Source organism: Lithobates pipiens, unplaced genomic scaffold (genome assembly GCF_037356315.1).
Source record: "Lithobates pipiens isolate NorthernLeopardFrog02 unplaced genomic scaffold, aLitPip1_a1.2 Scaffold_25, whole genome shotgun sequence".
Classification (NCBI taxonomy): domain Eukaryota; kingdom Metazoa; phylum Chordata; class Amphibia; order Anura; family Ranidae; genus Lithobates; species Lithobates pipiens.
In genome coordinates, this window is record NW_027507787.1 from 120,780,049 (window position 1) to 120,791,094 (window position 11,046).

The following is an 11,046-nucleotide window of genomic DNA, read 5'->3' on the forward strand; positions in this document are numbered from 1 at the left end:
GGGTTCACACTGGAGCGATGCGGAAACGCCGCAAATCCGCGGCGGGTTCCCGCATCGCATGCCTCCCGGCGGCAGTTCACACTGCCCTATGCGAACTGCTGGGAGTGTCAGTGAAATGTTACTGACACCCCCAGATCAGTTCGCATATCGCAGTGCGATCTGCAAACTCGGATCGCATGGTGTGAACACCCATGCGATCCGATTCTGCTGCGGGCCAAAAAAAGGGTCCCGTGCAAATTTGCGGTGGGTGCGGCGGGTGTGGCGGGTGCGGCGGGTGCGGCGAATGGCTGAACTCGAATCGCACAGAGATCGGATGTGATTTGCACTGCAGTGCGGTGCGAATCACATTCGTTCTCATAAACCGCTGCAATGTGAACCCAGCCTTAGTGACACTGGCGACGGGGGGTGATCACGGGGTTAAACCTTTATTGGGGGGGTTAGGGGGGTACATTAGAACTAAAGGGGGCTAACTCTAACTGCCCTAACAGTTATTACAGTCACAAATGACACCAATGCAAAAAAAAAAAAAAAAAAAAAAAAAAATGACATTGGTGTCACTGTGACTGGGGGGCAGGGGTAATTGGGGGGGTGATCGGGGGGTAAAGGGGGGGTGTGAGTGTGCCTGGCATGTTCTACTGTGTGTGTAGAGTGTTGGTGCAACTCACCGATCCGCTCTCCTCCGTGTCGGAACGGAAAATACCGACACGGAGGAGAGAATACATCACTTCCTCTCCTGTGTTTACATTACAGGAGAGGAAGTGATGTCACGGGGGATTCCTATTCGTCGGGAGCGATCGCGAGGGGGTGGCCATGAACGAATGGCCGTCCCCTCGTCCGGGATCGCTCCCGCACGAATACCGACCGCCGCAGGCACCGGGCGGGGGCCCGATCGGGCCCCCGACCCGCGGGAGGCAAGGGACGTACATGTACGCCAATATGCCTGCCCGTGCCATGCTATCGACGTACATCGTCGTGCGGCGGTCGGCAACTGGTTAATGGGGACATTCTGTTATTGACCTGGGTCTCTGTGATCCACTGGGAGCTGTGACAATATGGGAGGGGGTTTGGGGGAGGGTGGGGTGGGGGGGGGGGTGTTCTGGGTGGTAGGTAGGAGCTATCAATGTTAGTCAGGAATGACTGGACCCTGCGTGGTCCTTTTTTTTTTTTTTTTTTTTTTTTGTGGTTTTTGTTTTTCGTTTTTTGTTTTGCCTTAAATGTAAACTTCAATAAAAAGAATTTTATAAAAAAAAAAGATTAAGAGTATTCCATACAGTCAATTTCTAAGATTGTAATACAATTGCAAACAGGAAGCAGATTTTCATAGGGAGGCTAACTCATTGCGTGATCGCCTTTTAGCTAGATGCTATAGCAAAACATGCCTAAAGAAAGCATTCAATAGGGTTAAGAAACTCAATTGACATGGATTACTGTATAAGCCTAGGCAGGATAAATCATCCAAATCAACACGCATTATCACTAAATACAACTGACAACACGCCAAGGTACGGAATATTTATAGTACATTTTGGTACTTGCTGGCAGCTGACCAAAGAGTGGGCAAATTCATTAAACCATATCCAGAAATCACCTATAAGAGATCCTACTCAGACACCCTAGTTAGAAGTCACCATGTCAGTATTGAAAAGATTGAATTTACCCAGAAGCAGCCATCAGGCACCTACCCGTGTGGGAGGTGCAATTTCTGCTCCATCATTGCGGGAAGGAACATTGAGCTCCCCAACGGCACTTCATGGACTCCCAGCCATAGGACCAGCCGCCAGTCGGTTGGTTCGGTGTACCTGAGGAAGTGCTGTTGTGGAGCATTTTATGTGGGGAAAACAAAGCACCCCCTATTTTGTAGAATCAGTGAGCTTTCTAAACATAAGATGGAAACACCCATTAGTCGTCATGTTGGACTCTATCATAATTTCAATTTGAGGTCTATTGTTTTTTTTTTTTTTTCAAATAACGTTTTATTAACTGCCAGTGGTTGCATAGGAATATAAACAGTACAGAAGTACAATGGAAGGCAAACATCTGTAGAGCTGTGCAAGAGTAAGAATAGATATGCAGCGTCAAGTCACAGGCATGTGCAGTAGAATCCAGTAGTTTGGACGGCGGAGTGCTGGGGGGCAGAGGACACCAAAAGTCAGCCGCCCACCCCACAACCTCCACGGCCCAGTATGAGCTGCCTTGCGGCCTATGCAAAACACAAAATGCATAGCAGATGAGATCCGCTATAGAAACAGGAGAGGTGAAAAGGGAAAAGACAGAGAAGATAAAGAAAAGAAAGTGCCAGAGATCCAGGTCGCCATACCTTAACCAATTCGCCCTTAGTCTTCCCGCAGCCGCCATCTCTCCCAGACTTGGTCAAATTCCTCCAGCCTGTCCCTCACTCTGGCAGTCATTTTCTCCATTAGTTCCACGTCCTTTATTCTGGAGTAGAGGGCCTCCATAGATGGGGCCAGTCGACTCTTCCAGTTAAGGGCTATTAGGCAACGGGCTGCTGTAAGAATATGCCGTAGGAGCTTCCGGGATGGCTTAGCCATCCGCGGTTGGGACAGGCCAAATAGAAAGAACTTGGGTACAAACGGGACAGACACCTCAAATACCCGGACAAGGAGCTGTTGGATTGATTTCCAGAATGGGGCTATCAAAGGGCAAGTCCAGTATATATGGAACAAGGTACCCCTGTCCTGTAGACAGCGCCAGCATCGATCAGAGGTGGAGGGATACATTTTGTGGAGCACAGCTGGGGTCTGGTACTAGTGGTAGAGAATTTTATAAAAGTTTTCCTTGTAAAGGGTACATAGGGAGGACTTGGCGCCTGTCTCCATACCCCCTGCCAAGCTTCCAGTGGAAGTTCCTCACCCAACTCCTTTTCCCATCGCAGCATATACTTGTGCTTGCCCTTTGCGTGAAAGTGGTGCGAGTTGAGGATGGGGTAGAGGTCTGATATCATTCCCCTGCAATTCCGTCCCTCGAGTATAATCAGTTCGAAGGGAGTGGGCGGGGAGAATTGGAGTCTCGGTGCTATGGTTTGCGCAAAATGTCTGATCTGTAGGTAACTGTAGAACGTCTGCCGGGGGAGGTCGTGTTTAGTCTGCAGCTCCGAGAAAGACAGCAGTTTTCTCGATCTGGGGTCTACTAGATGTCCCAGGTGGAATAAACTCCGGGACGCTCAGGGCCAAGACATCTGGTGGGTTAGGCTGTCCGGGAGTTTAGGGTTACAAAGAAACGAGGTTAGCAAGGATGCTTCCGAGTGGAGCCTGCGTTCCCGGGAGAGTTTCCTCCAGAGCTGGTTAAGCTGAGCCATCGGCCCCAGTAAGCGGTTCGTATCAATCTGTGTTTCCGCGCTCCAGAGCAGGCTGTTCGGGTGCACCGGAGCTAGCCATAGCTTCTCTATCTCTGACCACTTGTTGTACGACCGCTGCGTGAATCATGAGACTATAGCCCGTAATTGCGCCGCTTGAAAGGACCTAACCAGGTCGGGGAACGCCAGGCCCCCATCCGAGCGCAAGGCAGTCATAACGGAGGCAGGAACCCGATGTTTTTTATAGTTCCACAGGAACTTCAGCAAGTCCTTCTGGAGCAGACGGAGGTGCGCGTAGGGGATCGGGAGCGTCTGGAACAAGTAAAGGAGTTTGGGGAGAATTACCATTTTAATAGACGCGAGCCGCCCCAAGAGCGATATTTGGTGAGCCTTCCACTTGTGGATAAGTGCCCTAATCTCCCTGTAAAGGGGGGAGAAGTTGGCCTGGTACAGGGTATGGAAGGATGGGGTAATGAGAACACCCAAATATTTAAGAGAGGAGTTCTCCCATCTGTAGGGAAACACCGAGCGTAGGTGAGTTTCCTCTGCCGCAGGTATATTGATCGGGAGGGCCACTGACTTGGAGGCATTAATTTTGTAACCCGAGATCTCCCCGTATCGCTGCAGTTCCACACTCAAGTTGGGCAAGGACGTCCTAGGCTGGGTCAGGGTGTGGATGACATCGTCGGTCTATTGGGTTTTATAGCCTCAAACACTTACCCGAACATGGGGGGGGGGGCATTGACAACAGGCTCCTTCAATTGCAGACAAGATGGATATACACCTTACAGGCGACCCGGTTTCTGGGCCTAAATGAGGGTATCAGTTACAAGCCTTTTCTGTGATTGGTATCCCCCATTGCTCAAGCTGTGAGTTGTGTTTTTTTTTGGGGGGGGGGGGGGGTGGGTTTTCCTCCTTCTCCTTCCTTTCTTCTTTTTTTTTGGGGGGGGGGTCTTTGTCGGAGGGCAGTTTGTCGGCTGCGCAATCCTTGGGATTATGTAATATTATAAGTCTATATATATATATATATATATATATATATATATATATATATATATATATATATATATATATATATATATATATAAATATCTTTTTGTGTATTAATTTCTCTTTAGGATCTCTTAGTGCTGTTTCATAGAGCATGTGTACATATATGGTCATAGCTGCCCATATGTTAGTAGGTTTGCTTCCCACCCCCCCCCCTTTTTTTTTTGTCCTCCCTTCACCCCTCTTTCCTGCCCCTATCCGATCTTTGTCTTTAGATACCCGTACGGACACCCAAGGATCTGGAACTGGACATTAGCATTGCTCCAATGGGTATGCTGTCCGGTTGCAGGTCCGCTTTGAGCTTCTCAATCTTCTATGGCTTTCCGAGTTCACCTTGACCCATGGGGGTGGGGGATTGTGCTCCATCACTTGGTAGTGTCTGCACGGTATGTTTATGCTGTGAGTCATAGCCTACAGGATGTTGTCATCACTTCCGGGTAGGGGCACACCGGAAGTTGTTTTCACTTCCGGTTCCGGCTGTTAGTCCGTACTGTGGGGACCTTCCCTTCGGCGTCCACATGGTGGCGTTTTGACACCATGGGGAGGATAAATAAAGGGCAGACATGTTGCAAGCCGTTTTAGGTGGTTTGGGAGCTCTTGAGACAAACGGAATTGGTGTAAAATACTTTTTGATTGTTTTCTTGAGGTGAATTGGGAGGAGAAATCATTGGGACTTTGATCGATGGTGGTTTGCTGTTTATTCATTTAGGTGGACTCCCTTTCCCTCTCTCTCTGCCTAGATTTTTTCTTAGATGTTTTTTTTACACTGTATTGGGACTTTTTGATTCTCTCTTTTTTCTGGTGCGCTCCCTCAGTATCGATATTATTTGTGAGGTTGGAGCCACACTACAATAGGATATATAGAGGTGAGAAGCATATATAACAAATGTGAGATATTTCTAGTATATTCATACCCTATGATGGTGTATTTGATCTCTGTCTTATCATCCCTATTTATACATTTTTGTAGATCCTTAGACAGTGGAGTTTGGGCCATATAGGGAGATTCAGTTAACATTCTTTGTAGTTCACCTGTCCGTTGGAGCTCCCAACATTGAGATTATGTGTGGTTGCCAATCAAGATATGGACCTTTTGGTGAGTATAGTCCCTTTTAGGAGACTATTGATGTTGTTGTATTATATATATTGCAGGCATTGCTACGTTTATATTTGTCAGTGAGATCGTAGAAGTTTCATCCGTCCCTACGGGTATTCTGACACAGTTGGATCATTTATTTGCAGTTAGGTGGGAGGAGGTGGGGAGGGCTCTGTTGTCCTTTCTCCTCTTTTCCCTCCTTCTCCCTTTCCACCATTCCCCCCCCCCCTTTTTTTCCTTCCTTCTTCTCCTCCTCCTCCTTTTTTTTTTTTTTACGTTTTTCTCTTCCTTTTTCCTTCTGCACATCCTAAGGCTTTGCATATCTTGTCATTTTATGTCTATTGGATATTCTCATCCTTTTCCTGATGAAGCCGACCTGGCGAAACATGTTGAAATAGTAGGACAAGAGAATAGACCTTTGTGACCCCAGTTCTCTCAGCAGTTAGGGTTGAGATGTGTGTTATAACCAGAATGTTGACTGTAACTGTGGTCCTTACTTTTATCTTGTTTGTTTAATAAATGATTTATACATTGTTTTTTTTAATACATTGTCTGTTTGTGTATATGGAGTACCTTTAAAATCCCAGTTCCTCAACTCTTTGTGCCTTATTATTATTATTATTATTATTATTAGGGATGTTGGTATGTTACTTTTGATAATTGCTGCTGACCTTCTTCCCATACCTGTTTTGAACTTTATTAGGTTAGTGTTAGGACCTAAAGGGTCCTAACACTAACTGCCCTACCACTTATAGCAGTCACAAATTACATCAATGTAGTAATCAGTAAAAAAAACAGGGGTGATTGGGGGGTGAAATGTGTGCCGGTGTGTTCTACTGTATGTGTAGTGTTGGTGCAGGTTCACATTGATGTCTTCTCTCCCTGGCGCCGGACGAAAAGACCGACACAAGGGGAGATGACAAAACTTCCTCTGTCCCTGTTTACATTACAGGAGCAGAGGAAGCTTTCCATTCATCAGGAGAGATCGCAAAGGGGTAGCCATGAATCAATGGCCTCCCCCTCAGCACTGATCACACCTGAATGGATTCCGACTGCCGCAGGCACCGGGGGGGGCCCGATGCCGACATATATCGGCATGCAGCGGTCAGCAACTGGTTAAAGCAAACCCAACTCTCTTCCGTGTTCTTTGTTCCTAAGATTTTAATTTATGCCTTCTAGCAAAGCTCATAGTTTAGGGAAGTTGGCTCCTTTGAAATTCAGTGTCTTTGTATTCCCCTTATGTTTTGTGTGATTTATACTGAAGCCAATTGACCTGTGATCGCTGTTCCCTGAATTTCCCCGTATTTCCACATCTGTGATTTGGTCTGTATTGTTGGTAATCAGTAGATCCAGTAACTCTTTATTTCTAGTTCGTACGTCTACCATCTGACCCATAAAATTGTCCTGCAAGACGTTTAGGAACTGGCGAGCCTTAGATGATTGTGCGGTTCCCTCCACCCAGTCTGTCTGGATAGTTAAAATCCCCCATTATAACACTTCCCATCCTTGCTGCTAATCCAAACAGAGGCCCTTCCCCTCTTTTTTTTTTAATGGGGTTTAAGTATATTGCTTGGCTACAAAAACTGAAGTACTCCTGGAAGGAGGAGGGGTTATATAGGGGAGTCAACTTCCTGTATTGGGTATACCAGTAGAAGAAAAAGCTCAAAGAGGGAAATTACTCCAGAAAAAATCCTGTGAGCGTAGAAAGTACTGGGGACTATTGCGGTACCATAATATAATGTAGAAAAACCTTAAAATTTCATTTGAGTTTGTTTATACTTGTTTTTTAACTTTATTTAATAAACAATGCAGCAAAAACATTGATAGTCTTTCAATACACAAATGGTAGAGTTTTACAACAGTTACTGGAAACCCCACAAGAGGGGGTTTTTACATTGGTGTAGAGTGAACGTGTAGCTCGACCAGTTTCGCGGCTCAAAGCTGCTTCCTCAGGAGACGTCACCTACAATATCCAACACACAAAAAAATAGAATGATTTTTTTGAACAACAATATAATCATAGTTTGTTATAAAACAAAAAAAAAATGTTATTTAAAAGTTTCTTTCATTATGACTGGAGTGTTAATTGACATAAAGTACCCGTGACTCACCCAGAACATCCAACCCTTAGCCACAGAGACGGCAATATTTGAGACACCCTTGCGAGGGGTGACCCCCCTGGATACAGGGGGTAAAGCGTAAGGGAGCACAATTTACACTACGGATGAAAAATAATAACAATAAAATCAATTAGAATAATGGTAAGCACATCACCATAGAGTGGCCCATGGACGGAATATGCATAGCAGGAACAAAGGTAAGAAATAAATAGAAATATCTCCATACCAAGCAGTAAACTACGTGGTCCATGAGTCAGACAAAAAATGTTTTCTTCTCCTTGTATACCATTTTGGGATGATGGTACCTGGTTTATTGTTTATATATTAAGGCTATATACTTTGGGGTATACCAGTGTCAACACCTGAAGGTGGCCCATAACCCATTAAGTAATTAAGGCTCGGTGTCCCATTATGTACTCCATGAAAAGGATTTTACAGGTAAGCCGTTATAAAAATCCTATTTTTCCTGTATATATTTAAAAGAATGCTTAGCTTTGCAGATTTCAAACACTGAGATTTAACCATTTATTTATTTACCCCCGAAAGAGCTGTTTAGTCATTTTACATTCTCTGTTCTGCTTCTCAACTCCAAGAACAACCTCAGCCCCCCTGGTACACCTGGTTGAATAAAACCACTTTAAACACAATTAACAACACAAGTGAGAAATACCTTTCACTTGATGTGGGGTATTGCCAGTAAATAAGCACACACGTGATTCGTAGTAAATATGTTTAATCTATTGACACGGATCAGCATAATAACAGTTTAACCAGTTCCCTCCCACACCTTAGGTAACAGATAACCACAGGCCTTACTTTACTGGGAGGGCGTCCATGGATGTCCTCCCATGATCACGCAGGCGGTATGCCCTGTGATTGCTGCATCCTTCGAACACATCTGATCACAGATTGGGTTAAAGGGCTAATCACAGTGGCTCGTTACAGCTGAAAACAATGTAAACACAAGCCAGTTCTCGGCAGAGGAGAGCAGAGCCGATAACCGGCTTGTGTTAAAAGGGACCTTAAGGGCCGGTTCACACTATTGTGATGCGAGAACCCTGCGAATCAACTGCGGGTTCCCGCATCGCACCGTCGCGCAGGGCAGTTCACACTTCCATATGCGAACTGCTGGGGAGTGTCGTCATATGTTAACGTCACCCCCATTTCAGCTTGCATATCGCACTGCAAACTGACAGTTCGGACATGAATCGGATAGCATATGTGTGAACATGCATGCGATCCGATTCTGTTGCGTCCAGAAAAAAGGGTGCTATGTGTTTTTGCACCGAATGTGGTGCGAAAGCAGCCATACTATCTGTATGGCTGGCATTGCACTGCACAGACATCGCATGTAATGTGAACAACAGTGGCGCTGCAAATTACATACAATGTCTGCCATCGCAATAGTGTGAACCGGCCCTTACACTGATAATCAGGACACTGATAATTAGTGCCCTAATTTATCAGTGCAGTCCCAGCAGTGCCCACCAGTGCAACATGGTCCACAAAAGGAAGGGGAAATGGTGAGTAGCAACGGGCTTTGTGACCCCCAGATAAAGTCTCACACATGTGGTATCCCCGTACTCAGAAGCAACAGAATGTATTTTGGGGTGTCATTTCACATATGCCCATGGCATGTTTGAGCAATATATTATTTAGTGACAACTTTGTGCAAAAAAAAAGAAGTAAAAAAAACTTGTCTTTATCCCGCAACTAGTATCACAGATTTGAACTGTGCTGGCATTTTATGCACAACATTTAGAAGCTTATGTCACACATCACCCACTCTTCTAAACACTTGAAGACAAAGCCCTTTCTGCCACTTTTTGTTTACATGAAAAAATTACATTTTTTGTGCAAGAAAATTACTTTGAACCCCCAAACATTCTATACATTTTTTTTTTTTAAAGCAAAGGCCATACAGATTAAAATGGTGGGTGTTTCATTTATTTTTTTCATACAGTATTTGCGCAGCAATTTTTGAAACTTTTTTTATCTGAGGGGAAAAAAAATACACTTTTTTACATTTTAATGCACTAAAAGACACTATATTGCCCAAATGTTTGATGAAATAAAAAAAGATGATCTTAGGCCGAGTACATGGACACCAAACACGACATGCTTTAAATTTGCACACAAATGTGCAGTGGTGACAAACTACATGCATTTTAAAAGCCTTTACAGGTTAGCACTGGTGCATTTGCGGTTTATATTTGACGCCAGACTGACGCTTGCGTTCGCCTTTGTGCGAGAGCAGGGGTGGACAACAGGGTTGCTTTTTACTTTTTCTCTTATTTTAAAACTGTTCCTTTCATGCATATATATATATATTTTTTTATCATTTTTATTATCTCAGGGAATGTATATATCCCCTATGATAGCAATAGGTAGTGACAGGTACTTCTTCTCCCTTCTCCCTTCTCCCTTCTCTTTTTTTTTTTTTTATTGGGGTCTATTAGACCCTAGATCTCTCCTCTGCCCTCAAAGCATCTGACCACACCAAGATTGGTGTGATAAAATGCTTTCCCAATGGCGCTGTTTACATCTGGAGAAATTTAAGTCCTAAAATGCTCAGGTTTCTTAGGCCATAGAGATGATTGAAGGCATTCTGCTCTCTGATCAGCTCTATGGTCAGCTGGTGGAACCACCGGCTCATTCTCAGGTTCCCTGCTGGGACAGGAGAGCCAGAGAAAAACCATGGATAACTGGGGGGGGGGGGGCGGCATTCCTTCCCACTGCTTGTAAAAGCAGTCTAGAGGCTAATTAGCCTAAAAAGCCAACCGCTGCCTGAAAAGAATGATACCAAGATGATACCTGAACCTGCAGGCATCATTCTGGTATAACTATTCAAAGTCCAGCAACATACCAGTATGTTGCTGGTCCTTGTTGGGCATATATTGTAATTTGTTATTTTTTTTCCTCATGCAGCCTGTGGGGTGAACGAAAAAAAAGAGATTGATCAGTGGGTATGCCCACCATTAGAATACCTCCCTTCATCCACCCACTTCTAATGTAAAGTACAATATAAAATATTCCATAGACTCAACATGCCTCTCAGCAAATAGCTTGGGGTGTCTACTTTCCAAAATGGGGTCATTTGGGGGGGGGGGTTATGCCATCTTAGCATTTTATGGCCTTCAAAACTGATTGGTAGTCAGGAGTGAAATCAGTCAAAAATTTACGCCCTTAGAAATCCTGAAGGCGGTCCTTGGTTTTTGTTTTTTTTGTCATTATTCAATCACTTCAGACAAAAAATTAAATATTCAATGGGCTCAACATGCCTCTCAGCAATTTCCTTAGCGTGTCTACTTTCCAAAATGGGGTCATTTGGGAGTGTGTACTGACCTGCTAGAGATAGGCAGTCACACTAAAAGCTGTGTAAATTCCAGAAAATGTACCCTAGTTTGTAGACGCTATAACTTTTACGCAAACCAATACATATACGCTTATTGACTTTTTTTTTTTTA